General features: G+C 43.4%; 1 long non-coding RNA gene across 2 annotated transcripts in view; it reads left to right on the top strand.

The window, feature by feature from the left end:
• Nucleotides 1-13446, top strand: part of 5031425E22Rik (RIKEN cDNA 5031425E22 gene) — a 52052-nt gene that overhangs the window by 23700 nt on the left and 14906 nt on the right. The window contains exons 3-5 of one of the 2 annotated variants that reach the window (NR_165301.1): nucleotides 6838-6928; nucleotides 9648-9768; nucleotides 10466-10914. The exons of the other annotated variant lie outside the window; for it this stretch is intronic. This is a non-coding gene — a long non-coding RNA (RIKEN cDNA 5031425E22 gene). Of the gene's footprint in view, nucleotides 1-6837; nucleotides 6929-9647; nucleotides 9769-10465; nucleotides 10915-13446 lie in introns of those variants that run through there. 2 annotated transcript variants of the gene reach the window in all.

Below are 13446 nucleotides of genomic sequence, written 5' to 3'. Positions count from 1 at the left end.
CTACCAACTGCCCATCACATTCCCAGGTCTTTCACATCTGCATCTATCCACTCTGGCAGCCTGAACTGCTGCTGTTGTGCCCCTCTGCCTGTGCCTCACACTCTGCTAGCCTCCCTCTGCTGCTTTAGGAATCAGTGTCACCGAATTTTATCTTGTCCCTTCTGTTTGTCTAACCTCCAGCAGGGAAGTAGGAAGACAGATTTGCAGAAGTCAGTAAGGAAAACGACTGTCAAAAAAGCACAGTTCCATTTCTAGATCCAAGAAAAACTTCCTGTTTTGTTAAGGGCCCTTCTTAGGAGCGGAAACTAGCGCTCTCCAAAGAAAACCACAATAAATAATTTCACCATGTGTCCTGTGTGTTTAGCAAGACTTAAATCCCAAGAGAAATGTGAATAAGAAGAGAAACCATAGGACACAAACCGCCAGCTTCCTTCCCTCTCTGCCACTCCCCGAAGGAACAGTGACAACTCCGGAAGCAGAAAGGTTTTAGGAGAGCCTAGCAGGGGAACCCGGCACAGCCTCAGCAGCTCACTCAAGCATGTCGTGGCTCAGATTGCTCAGACTTTCTCTACATGGAGTTTCCCTCTTCCCAGAAAGTTCTAGAAAAGCTGCCATTTGACCTACACTTCCATTCAGTAACAACAGTTACTGGCTTACCACAAGTTTGTATCTTGCTTTTGCTACATGATCTATCCATCCTGACTGGAGGCAGTGTGAGGTCAGTGACAAATGCCAGAACCCTGCTTATAGACCCTGCACTTTGTAGCGCTATCTGTGGAGCTTTCCGCCTCCACCATCCTGGCCATAGGAGGAGAAAATTCATACACGTTACCTGTGTCTTGGCCTGCAATTGGTAAGAGTGTCTTAGTGGCTGGAATGAACAGATGAAGGGGATGGGACAGGCAAGGAACCACAGGAATATGGAATGGGGGAAATAGCAGTGCCTCCTCTGCAACATTTTAAAACTACAGGCTGGGGCTGGCGAGATGGCTCAGCAGGTAAGAGCACTGACTGCTCTTCCAGAGGTCCTGAGTTCAAATCCCAGCAACCACATGGTGGCTCACAACCACCTGTAATGAGATCTCTTCTGGTGTGTCTGAAGACAGCTACAGTGTACTTACATATAATAATCTTTAAAAAACAAACAAACAAACAAACTACAGGCTTACAACATGTTACAGCAACAGGGGTCCCCATCAGATCATCTCTGTTTTACCTAAGATTCTCAACTATTTTCTAAGCATCCTAACAGACAAGCCTCAGGTGACTATCAGTCTGCCCCACTTAAGGGTAGAATCTATGGAAAGGTTTTATCCATGAGCAATTCTACTCCTTTTCTGAGTTTAATTAGTTAATTAATTTGAGTTTAAAATAAAAAATTTGCTGCTCCAGAGGAACTAACAGTTCAATACAAGTCTGACCTAGCCTCTTGTCTCTGGAAATACACTGAGTAGTAACTGGGTTTTTGTTGGTTTGTTTTTGTTTATTCTTTTTGAGCCCAGAGGTCAGGTATGATGGTACATGCCTGTAATCTCTGCACTCAGGTTGCTGAAACAAGAGCTCACTGCTGTATGAGGCCAGCCTTGGCTACAGAGAACGATCATCTCAAACAAAACCAAATCTTAAATCTACATTAAGTGTTAACATGATGACAGTATAAATCTAAAGAGTTGAAGTCAGTGAGAAGGTCCACTAGGCACTTGCAACGTTTGCCTGCTTGGTCAGTTCCTTCCCAGAACCCATGTCAATTTGGAAGAGAAGTGAGTGCATGGGGTGGTCCTCTGATCTCTACACACACACACACACACACACACACACACACACACACACACACACACACACACATTTCCCTCATGCAATAAAGATAGATGAATGGATGGATGGACTGATGGACAGGTATGTTTTAAACTGGAGACGGTTACGCGCAAAAGGCGGCACTAATTAGACTCAGGGATTAAAGGATAAAGAATAAATGGATGTGAGGTCAGGAGAGAGGTGTTGGGGATTGAGTGGAGGTGGAGGGGGTAGATAGGATCAAAACACATTGTACACATAGGAAATTCTCAGAACAAACAAAAGAGATTGTTTTAAACTGAAGGCTTGTTCACAAAAATTGTTCAGGATAGATGATTGAAGCCTCCGCTCACAGTTGACTCACGCCTGACTCCTGGTGAGGGTTCCCATGCCAGGGGGGGAAGCTCTGAGTTCATCACCATCATCTGTTACATAAACACATAGTTCATATGGGAGTGACAGTGCTCCCAAGTCCTCCAGCCGACAGTCTTATCCAGGTCTTAACCTCACTTTGGAGACACTTTGTCATCCCCCAGAAAGGCAGGAGAGTAAAGGAAATGCGGGCAAGTTCAAAGCAGGCTTGCTTCATAGGGCGGGTCTCTGCTCTTTTGTTTGATTTGGCCAGTTTTGGAGCTGTTTTGGGACACATGAGGTTCTCTAGCCAAGAAGCCTTTTCCAGACCCGATTTCCCCTTGGAATGACACAGTATCCTCCTTTAAATGTGGCAATTGTAAATTCCTGCCTGGGGAGTAGCCATTGATTTGAATTGAAGCTATTTGAATAAACCTGTACTAGGTTAACAAGGCTGTATTGTCCTGCAGCCTCTATTGAGGTCTACTATCATCATTTCTGATGACATTATATCCCCTCACCCAGCATTTGACTGCAGAGGAACACCTCTCTGCATTCTAGTTCTGCCTCTTTTACTTGCGTGTAATAGAAACCTCTTCTCGCCGTTTTATCAACACTGAGCATGAAAATCCCAGTCTCAGGGCTTTTTGTTTTGTTTTACTCTTTGTTTTCCATCTCTGATATAATTCTATGCCTTAGAGGTTTCTCAGATTTGAGGTACCCAGAATAGTACTTCGTAAGTGTTATGTACATACAGAAGGGCACTCAGTACACTCACAGAAGGTAGAATCACTTCTTTATTACCTGTGCACATTCTAGTTACTAAATGGATCACAGGAGCCCAGGATTAAAACAGCAATAAATCTGCGTCATGATACACTCTCATAATAGCTTTGGGAATTTTTTAAATGTGTTTTTATGGGATTGAAGAGATGGCTCAGCATCTAAGAGCTCATGCCTACTTTTGTAGAGAACCCACGTTTGATTGCTAGCAGCCACATCCATTGGCTCACAACCACATCTAATTTCAGTTTAAGGGATCTGTTAGCTCAGGCCCCTGGTATCTGTAGACATACACTTGTATATACATATACATATATTCACACATAAGTAAATTAAAATCTTTGTAAACATCTTAATGTGTGTGGGTATTTTATCTGCATACATCTGTGCATGTCCATGAAGACCAGTAGTAGGTCATTTCCCCTGGAACTGGAGTTACAGAGGGTTGTAAGTTTTAATATGGGTGCTAGAAATGAAGTCCTGGTCCTCTGGAAGAGCTGCCAATACACTTAACTGCTGAGCCATCTCTCCAGACCCTAGAGTATTTTTTAAATTAATAACTGAAGACAATCTACATTAATTTCAATTACCCCACCTTTTAAGTTTTTGCTTTTGTGTTGAAAGACAAGACCTCAGCTTGTAACCCTGGCTAGTTTGAAACTTGCTATATAGACCAGGCTGACCTCAAACATCTGCCTGCTTTTGCCTCTTGATATAAAGAGAGTTGGTATAAAACTGTTGGACTTGACCCCCTTTCTCTTTTTTTCTTTTTCTTTCTTTATCTCAAACTCCAGCCCCCTTTCTATTTTCATCCCTTCAGGGCCCCAGCCTGGCACTGTCTACCTGTAGGGTAAATCTTTCCCCTGGATGAACTTAATCTAGATAATCATCCCAAGAATGCCCAGAGGTTTCTCTTCAGTGATTCTAGATCTTGTAAATTTGGCAATATTAACATAATCCCATCCTTTGTCAAAACCCAAACACACCACTTTTAATCCAGTAAGCTCATGGCTACCTCATAATTCAAAATGAATTCAGTCCAACTTCAAACATAGCCATAGTCTTTAGAAATCTCAACTCTATTTCAAAGTCCAAAAATCTCAGGCCCGTGAGATGGCTCAGTGGGAAAGCACTTTGTTGTGCAAGGCTGAGTTCCATCCCTTTGAAGCCACGGCAGAAAGAACTGCCTCCTCCAAGTTGTTCTCTGACTTCCACGTAGACACCATGGCATGTATGCATCAACACCCAAACACACACACAAAACGTGTTCCAGTCCAAAGTCTCAAGGCACTCTCTTAACTGTAAGTACCTACAAAATCACAAGTTATGTTCTTACAATACACAATGGCACAGAACAAACTTTCCTATTCCAGAAGAACTGAGTTATTGCAGTGAATGCTGGGACCAAAGTAAGATGAAAAGCCTGCAGGGTAAACACGAAGTCCTGCAGCAACATGTCTAGTGTCTGGAATTTGTGATCTGGGTACCAACAAGGCTTTAGAAGCCCCACCCCTCCCAGCATACTCAGCCTCTTTCTTGAGCCGGCTGTACATAGCCATGCGGCTGTCCTTGGCAAATACCCTATGGTTCCAGCATTTCCAATATCTTGGGGTCTTCACTGAAATTTGGGCTTCGCCTTTATGATTCCCTATGATGGCCATGCACGGCCTCCTTGCAGGGATTCCAGTGTTACCGCACGTTGCATGACCTCAGCAGTCCTCTGGAACCACAGTGCAAGGCGCTACGATCCCCTCAACACTGCATCTTTTGTAGCCGCAAAATCATTTAGGTAACACTGTAGTCAGCTTCAGGTGGAATCTGACCCTTTTGGATGGCACTTTTTTCCAGTAGCTTCTGTGCTGTCCCTGGGGAAATATTTCCCTAGGTAGCTGCTTTCTGAGCAGGGCAACCACAATTTCAGTTCAGCCTCTCTCTTTTCAAGTGAATTTGCATTTTCAAATTTTAATGGGTAGGGCCTTTCCTTCTCCCCACGCCCTCCATCCTCGGTGCAGAGTAGGAAGCTCCTCTTTTACCAGTCACAGCCTCTTTTTCTTCAACTTTAAATGTACTTGAGCCCTTTTCCAGGAATACACGGCGTACTTTATCTTCCTGCCCACTTGTTGCTGTTTCTTACTGTAGTTATGAATGAGAGGGGTGAGTGGTCACCATATCACAGCCCGCATGCTTCTCACCTGCCTTGAATTTCCTCCACCAAACAAAATGATCTGTTACTCCTCTCCTGGGCCTCACCTGAGCTTTAGAGACGCAGCCAGAATGCAGCTGGGTTCCCATGCTACCACAATGATGTCTAGCCCAGTTCCCAATGGAGTCCTTGTTTCCCACTCTGAGACTTCAGAAACCAGGCCTCCACTTTCTACTTTTATCTTGATCCTCAGGCCTACTGAGTTCTGCTTCCAGCAGTCAGGCCTTTTCTAGTCCATAGTTTCAAACTCTTCTATATTCCTTCTGCAAACCAGTTACAAAGGCCAGTTATGGTAAGGCTTATCACAGCAATAATCCCATTTCTCTGTACCAAGTTTCTTTGTTTGGTTTGGTTTGGTTTTTCGAGACAGGGTTTCTCTGTGTAGACTTGGCTGTCCTGGAACTCACTCTGTAGACCAGGCTGGCCTTGAACTCAGAGATCCACCTGCCTCTGCCTCCCAAGTGCTGGGATTCAAGGCGTGTGCCACCACTGCTTGACGGTACCATTTTTTTGTACTAGATATTTGTCTTGTTGCTGTGACAAAATACTGAACGAAAGCCACTTAAAGAAAGGGGTTTATTTTGGCGTAAAGTCCAGGAAGTCCAGTCTGTCTGCAGGGCAGCGGAAGCGGCAGCGGCTACTCAAATCTCGTCCACGTTTGGGAAGCAGCGAGTGTGGATACTTGTCTGTTCGTCGTTGTTCAGCAGCTCGCTGTATACCCATCCCCAGCTGGCCTAGAACTCACAGAGATCTGTCCACCTCTGTAGTGCTGGCATCAAAGGCACGTGCTACCATGCCCAGCTGAATGTTTCTGCTTATTGATCTGATGTGACAGTCTCTCATGCAACCCAGCCAGGCCCTAAATTTGCATTGCAGTCAAAGGTGTCTCCACCCAACCTCCTAAGTGTTGGAATTACAGGCACGTACAGCTATCCCTGGATTTACTCTCTACTATTTTATACACACACACATACAAGTGTGTGTATGTATGTATGTATATATATATATATATATATATATATATATATATATATACATATATGTATATATATTAGGTATAGTAGACTTTTTCTATATAGCCCCAGTTATTCAGAAGACTGAAGCAAGAGGACATTAAGTTAGAAAGCAGCCTGCACTACATAGCAAAGTCAAGAAGAGTTTACACTGTGCAGGGAAACCCAAAATCCCAAGGACTGAATATTTGCCTAGCATTGGCAAGAGCTTGGGTTCCAAATCTGGCACTAGCAAAAAAAAAAAAAAAAAAAAAAAAAAAAAAGACAAAAACAATGAAAAGATACAGTTGGAAAGCATTTCTTTCTCATTTATTATTGCTTTAATCATCTGCAAGTAGAACTTAATATCAAAGAATAGACCTACCAATATTTACTTCCTAGCTAGCATTATTTCTAACAGAACCCAGCTGCAATCGGTTTGTAGAGATAATTTCTGAAGGTAGAACAGTAAAAATACCAATGTCAAGATGTTTAACAAGGCTTTAAGTCGCTGATATAGTAGAGCTAGCATAGAATCTTTTCAAGCTGGTTTTGGGCCAGTTAACCGAATAAAGATCATGAAGATAGAAAAGCAACCCGAAGACAAAATAAGCATTGAGAACATCTGTATTCCTTTGGTAATGGAATGGTAATGAAGTTAAGTCTGTGTATCGCTGGACAAAAACATAAATTCCACTTTCTTATTTATTATAGAGATCTAGGCTTACATTGCTGTTAAGCCTCCAACAGCGGCAGCCAGATGGTGCAGTGTTTTTGAAACAGGCTCTGATAAATCCACAAAGAGGTAATCTTACTCCCCTGTCCCCACACTGACCATCTTTTCAGATCTTGCATCTAAAATCAAACTTTTGTGCAGGAGGAAGTTGGGAGATATTTCGGATGTAGTCATATTATCAGGAGTACAGTGGATTATTCTGAAGTTTTTAGACAATGAACACTTAACAGAAGCAAATCTGTCATTCGCACCCTTTCATATTAGAGAAATAAAATGACTGGTTATTGCTGTTGTTAACTATTGGAGTAAAAGATCAATAGAATGGCTTCCTTTAGTGTCAGATCCCAAAGAAACCCGGGACAAGTCTCGCTCGGTCCCTGTTGCTCCTCCCAGCGCTTGTCACCCCGCCCCCTAGCCCAAACCTGTCCAGCCCAGGGGCGGGACTTTGCTTCCCTTCCCAATTTCTCTTGCCTTTATAAACCTGCCAGTTCAGGCGTGCGCTCCTTAGTCTTGGCTTCTCTCTTGGTCTGCTTGCCCTCTCTCATCTCTTTCTCTCTCGATCTGCCCCTTTCCCTCCTCGCAATGCCTAGTTCAGTTAGATCCTTCCAGATGCCTCTGGCTGAGGTCTTCTCCCTCGTGTCTACAACAGTCTTCTCCTCACCTGTACTGTGAACAGCCATGTCCTCATTTCTATTCATTTAGGAAACTCGTTTCAAAGTTGAGTTGTTGCTAAATTCTTACAGCATGCCCTTTAAGTCAGGTGGCTTCAATAGGCACTTGACTCATAGATAATATAAACCAAAAGATCCAAAAAGGTCTTAAAAAGGCACAGATCAAGACTGTGAAGCTATATATATATATATATATATATATATACCAGATACTTTAAGCGATAGCCTAAAGAGATTTTCAAACAAACAAACAAACAAACCTCAGAAGCAATTAGAAAAATCTCTCTGAAGTACAGAAAAATTGCCATCTATTTGAGCTTTTTTTTTCCTCTATAGGAGTAGTTCATGCCTCTAAAATAAGTAGAAAAAGAAAAATGGCAGGAAATTTGAAATTCAAACTTCCAGGCTGCTACCAATACAGTTTCTAATAGGCTTTCAGAGTTGCTTCTAAATTAAATCAAAACAAAACAAAAACCCATTGAGTCCAGAGTTTCTCATATTTGGTAAACTATTTGGGAAATTTCACAAACTCTGCACGCCAAGGGGCTTTGTTTATTCTCAGACTTCAACCTTGCCATTTTGTTTAGCTTCAGCAATTGTTATAAAACTAAGGAGACAGCTGGTATAAACCTAGGAGCTCTCTTTTCCAAGAATAGACTACACATACATCCCAGGCAGATAAGGAAAGTCTTTTTCTTCTAAATCCAGGCCCTTGTTACTGTTGAGAAATGTAACCCCTCCCCCCCCCCACCCCCCCACCCCCCCCCACCCCCCACCCCCACCCCCCCCACCCCCCACCCCCACCCCGTGTTCCTGTGTACTGCAGACTGCAGTGTCCTGACTGCATCTCCAGAACACCAGATGATCATACTGTTAGGAGCTGTGCTCTGACAGAGGACAGCTCACACTGAGGCTCACAATGAGTCACTGAAGGCCACGGATGCTCCAGCAAGAACTTAGGCTCAGCCCCATCAAGCTTGTAATTAGCTCCCAGTTTACAGGAGAGCTTTGAGAACCTGCCAGGTCTCCCTTGTCACAGCTGCTTTTCTGCCCTTTTAGCTGACCTTCCATGCTGTGAGGACCTACTTCAGACCATCTCCTGCCTCAGTTTGTCTCCTCAGGACTAGAGTGAAGTTCTCCTGTACTGCTTTTTTTACAGGCTTGTCTTCCTATTCATCTGTCTTCCAGCAGCCCCCTGTCTGGGACTCTTTGGAATAAGTCAGTTGCCCCAGGACTTCTTTAAAGTGTCAGTGTAACACCCAGACTACCACAACTACTCCTGCTGCTTAGTTTGGTCTCTGTGAGGATCCTATAATTGTCCAAACCAGATATTTTGCCAAGCCAGTCTGTCCTGCTGGGTGAGTCTCCTTGCAGTGATCTATCACCTGATTCGGGATCCACCCTCTTCCCAGGGCCGGCGCTGTGAAAATGTTGATGATGGCAGTAATTAATGCTAATTAAGAGCTTTGTCAAGAACTGTTTTGGGTACTTGATGTACTTAAATTCCTTTAATTACGACTACAATGCAAAGTGAAACTCAGGTGAATTGCTCAAGCTCACCCACACAGAAGCACGGCCGGGACTTGTTCCTAACCTCCAGGCCAAGGGCTCTCCCTGCTCATGTTGCTTCTGCCATGTTACCATATGCTGCACAGTTGAGGGGTGCTTCCCTCAAGGCGCGACAAATCTTAGCCATGCCGCTTCCCAGCAGGCCTTGGAAGAGCTTTATATACATACTCTCCATTAGAAAAGCATTTGTGATCTCTGCCTCATACAGTTGGATTGGCTTCACTATTGTCTTAGGTACTTCCCTCTTGTTGTAACAGCACTGAACAAAAGCAGCTTGGAGGATGGGTTAATTTTGCTTATTACACTTCTAGGTCACTTCTATCCTTGAGGGAAGTTAGGGCAGGGACTCGAGACAGGGAAACCTGGGGACACTGGCTCATGCTCACCCTGCTTTTGTACACAACCCAGGCCTATCAGCCTAGGGACGGTGCCACCCACAGTGGGCAAGGCCCTCTCACATTCATCATCAACCAAGGCAATCTCTCACAGTCATGGCCACAGGCCAATCTGATTGAGGCAGTTCTGAAATTGAGGTTCCCTCTTTCCAGGCCACTTGAGGTTGCATCAAGTAACCAATGAGAACTAACCAGGACAACTACCAACAGAAATGCCCTTTTGCCAACTGACAAATGGTGCTATTTAGTGTAGTCGTTTTGTCAAACTTCTCAGGTGAGTACAAGCTTCCCTAGCTTCTCAGAAGCCCCAAATTAGAAGACCCGGAATCAAAGCCTTCTTCTATTCCAGCACTGAGAACTAAAACTAGAGAAGAAATTCATTTTGTTTTACAAAGAATAGCAAAACTACCTTATTAATAATTTGTTCAATCGCTATCACGAAATAGTTGATAAAAGCAACATAAGGAAGGGTTTATTTGAAGTACTTGCCTGGGTAACACAGGAGAGCTGGACCTGGTGGCAGAAGTTTGGGTGAGCAGGCCCCAAGGGTGTGAGCATGGGAGGGCTGGTTCTGGCACTTCCTTATCATAAGGTGGCATGGGAGAGGGGGAGATGCCCTCTCCACTCACCTTGCCACCTGCAGCAGGTAGGAGAGCTGGCCTCTGTGGCAAAGGTTCTAGTGAGCTAGCCCCAAGGACACAAGTGCTGGAGAGCTGGCCCAGTCCCTCACTGGCTGTAGCACTCAGGAGAGCATGGACCCACACCTCACCTGGGCAGAACAGTAGAGATGGCCATGGTGGCATGGGTGTGGGTGAGATAGCCCCAAGGGCATGAGAGTGGGAGAGCTGGCCCTGACCCTTGCTGGCTATGGTATTGGATGAGTTAACCAGGCAAGTGCCAGAGAGCTGGCCCTGGTGGTATGGGTGTGGGAGAGCGATGGGCTGATCAATTCAGCTACCGCCCTGGCCCAGATCCAGGCCTCTGAGTCGGTCCACCTCAGTATCTACCTCATCTATGAACTGCTGAGCATGTGAAGGGGCCGGTCCTGCAGATCCAAAGCTGCAGGAACTCCATGACACGGGACAACAGGATATCCAAGAAGAGTCCTGATGAGGATCTGTATTAATGGTATAACAGTAGCCAGAGGCCTTAAAGCACACCAATGAATAATTGCAATGAAATTGAATTTGCAGGTAAAGAAGTGTGGACAAAGGGTATACTGTGGAACGTACTGTGACACACTGTGATACACTACAGCTTCGTTTATTTTTATTTTTTATTTTCTTTGGGGTGGAGGTTGCAAGGGTGGAGATCAGGAGACAGGGCAATGAATGGAATTGGGGTATCTGATGTAAAATTCACAAAGAGTCAATAAAAAGTTAAAAAAAATTAAAAGGGTTATTTCAGCCCATGGTTCCAAGATACAGCTCATCACTGTGGGGTGGGGCTTGTCTGTAGGACCTTTGAAGCAGCTGCTCACATCGCATCCGAAGTCAGAAGCAGCAGAAGATGCAGTTTGGGACTCCGGCCCATGGGATTGTGTTATCCACGTTTAAAGTGACTCCTCTCTTCTCAACGCAATCTAGATGATCCCTCACAGTCTTGCCCAGAGGCTAACCTAGTATCTAAGTTTCAAGCTTGAGACCAGTGGTGAGGTGGCTATATAACATCGAAGTGGACCTGGCTCCAGGTTCTCCTGGCAGTTCTCAGTTTCTACCTGCTAAAGGTACAGCAAGAATACCCTGCCCCTCTACCCCTCAGTAATGGTAGCAAAAGCCAGGAGCCTTGCAACTGAGAAGTTGCAAGGTAAAATGTTATTTACAGCCAGATCAAATTTATAAAATCACTATAATAAAAAGCAGTTTTGGAGATCCAGATATGATATCTTTTTTTTAAAAAGTTTTTTTAAAAAAATCTTTTTTCTTTTCTTTTTCTTTTTTTTTTCTTTTGGTTTTTTGAGACAGGGTTTCTCTGTGTAGTCCTGGCTGTCCTGGAACTCACTCTGTAGTGCTGGGATTAAAGGCATGCGCCACCACTGCCCAGCTCTTTTCCTTTTATTATATTCAATACAATATATATTTTTAAAGATTTATTAATTTACCATATGTAAGTACACTGTAGCTGTCTTCAGACACACCAGAAGAGGGCGTCAAATCTCATTATGGATGGTTGTGAGCCACCATGTGGTTGCTGAGATTTGAACTCAGGACCTTTGGAAGAGTAGTCAATGCTCTTACCCGCTGAGCCATCTCGCCAGCCCCACAATATATATTTTTATACCAATCATAAAAATGATAGACATGTTATTAAATGAACACAAATAGATAAAGTCTTTTTTTTGTTTGTTTTGTTTTTAGTAGAGTTTAAAATCTTGACTCTTACTGTGGTACAAATCCAGAATAAGAACAATTTTTAGACATTGGAGTTCATTGTAATAAGGCTGTACTTCAATGTCCCTCACATCACCAAAGGATTTTACCTCCATAGTAGCTAAGCTAAGAGTTGACAGTTCTGCTGTGCCAAGGAATGAATTGTAGGCACGATTTTTGGATACAGATTTCCTGCTATGGTCAAAGCTGTTTGGCTTGAGTGATTGTCACCATTCTCAGCCCACAGGAAACAGGTTAGATTCATTTAAGAAATGGTGTGTGTATTAAGATGGTCTAACCATGAAGTCATTCGTCAACTGTTTCAGTGAACAACGGTTCTGCTTGGAGGGTGGCATAGACATTAGGTGAGGGCAAGATTCTGGTTCATTGGCTGTGATGATTTTGAAAAGCACTCATCTCAGAAAAAGTAACTTATAAGTTCCTCTTCTTCAAAATTGATAAAATAATTATAAATATCAAGCAAAACTCTTTTCTCACTCTTTGCTGTTCTCTTACAAGCCACCTCCCAAATTAATTGTCTACATTTCTTTTGGCTGCATAAATAATTTTGAAATATGTAAGCTCTTCTGAACCATAGTATAGTGTAAAAACATCAAATAAACAATTCTACTAATAGAGAGGCTGAGATAGGAGAAGTATGATTTCAAGACCATTATGTGGCGCACAGCAAGACACTGTCATGTACAAACCAGATATAATATTTTTTAAGAAAAAGATTTATTTATTTATTATATTTACAGTGTTCTGCCTACATGTATGCTGGTATACCAGAAGAGGACATCAGATCTCATTACAGATGGTTGTGAGCCACCATGTGGTTGCTGGGAATTGAACTCAGGACCTCTGAGCCATCTCTCCAGCCCCCCAGATATAATATTTTATGCTTGTAATCCCAGCATTCAGTAAGTAATGCAGGAGGGTCAAGAATTTGAAGGCCAGACTTGAAGAAATGGCTTAACAGTTAAAAGCACTTCCAGAAGACCAGGATTAGATTCTCAATGCCCACATAGTGACTCACAACCCTCTGTAACTCCAATTCCAGGAAAACTAGTGCTCTCTTCTGACCTCCTCAGGCACCAGGCACACATGTAGTATACAGATATACATGTAGGCAAAACACCCACACACGTGGGATTTTTAAGAATTAAATAATAATAACTTGTAAAGAGTTATTTATTTTATGTATATGACTACACTGTTGCTGTCTTCAGACACACCAGAAGAGGGCATCAGATCCCATTACAGATGGCTGTGAGCCACCATGTGGTTGCTGGGAATTAAACTCAGGACCTCTGGAAGATCAGTCAGGGCTCTTAACCACTGAGCCATCTCTCCAGCCCCCAATAATAATAGCTTTTAAGCTAGCTTCAGGTACATAGTAAGGTATAATTTTTAAAAAGCACCAAAACCCAAACCAAAACAAAAAAAGACCTGTTAGCACCCTTTACAGGAACACTTTTAACACTTTGCTGCATGCTCTGGGAAAGCATTGCTGTGAACTATAATCTGTTCCCAATCTGCGCCTAGCAAGAGGTAAGAAAACAAGGATATCCAAGGCGACC

This window comes from Mus musculus, chromosome 5, assembly GCF_000001635.26.
Source record: "Mus musculus strain C57BL/6J chromosome 5, GRCm38.p6 C57BL/6J".
Lineage (NCBI taxonomy): Eukaryota > Metazoa > Chordata > Mammalia > Rodentia > Muridae > Mus > Mus musculus.
This window is presented reverse-complemented; position numbering and strand designations above follow the sequence as displayed.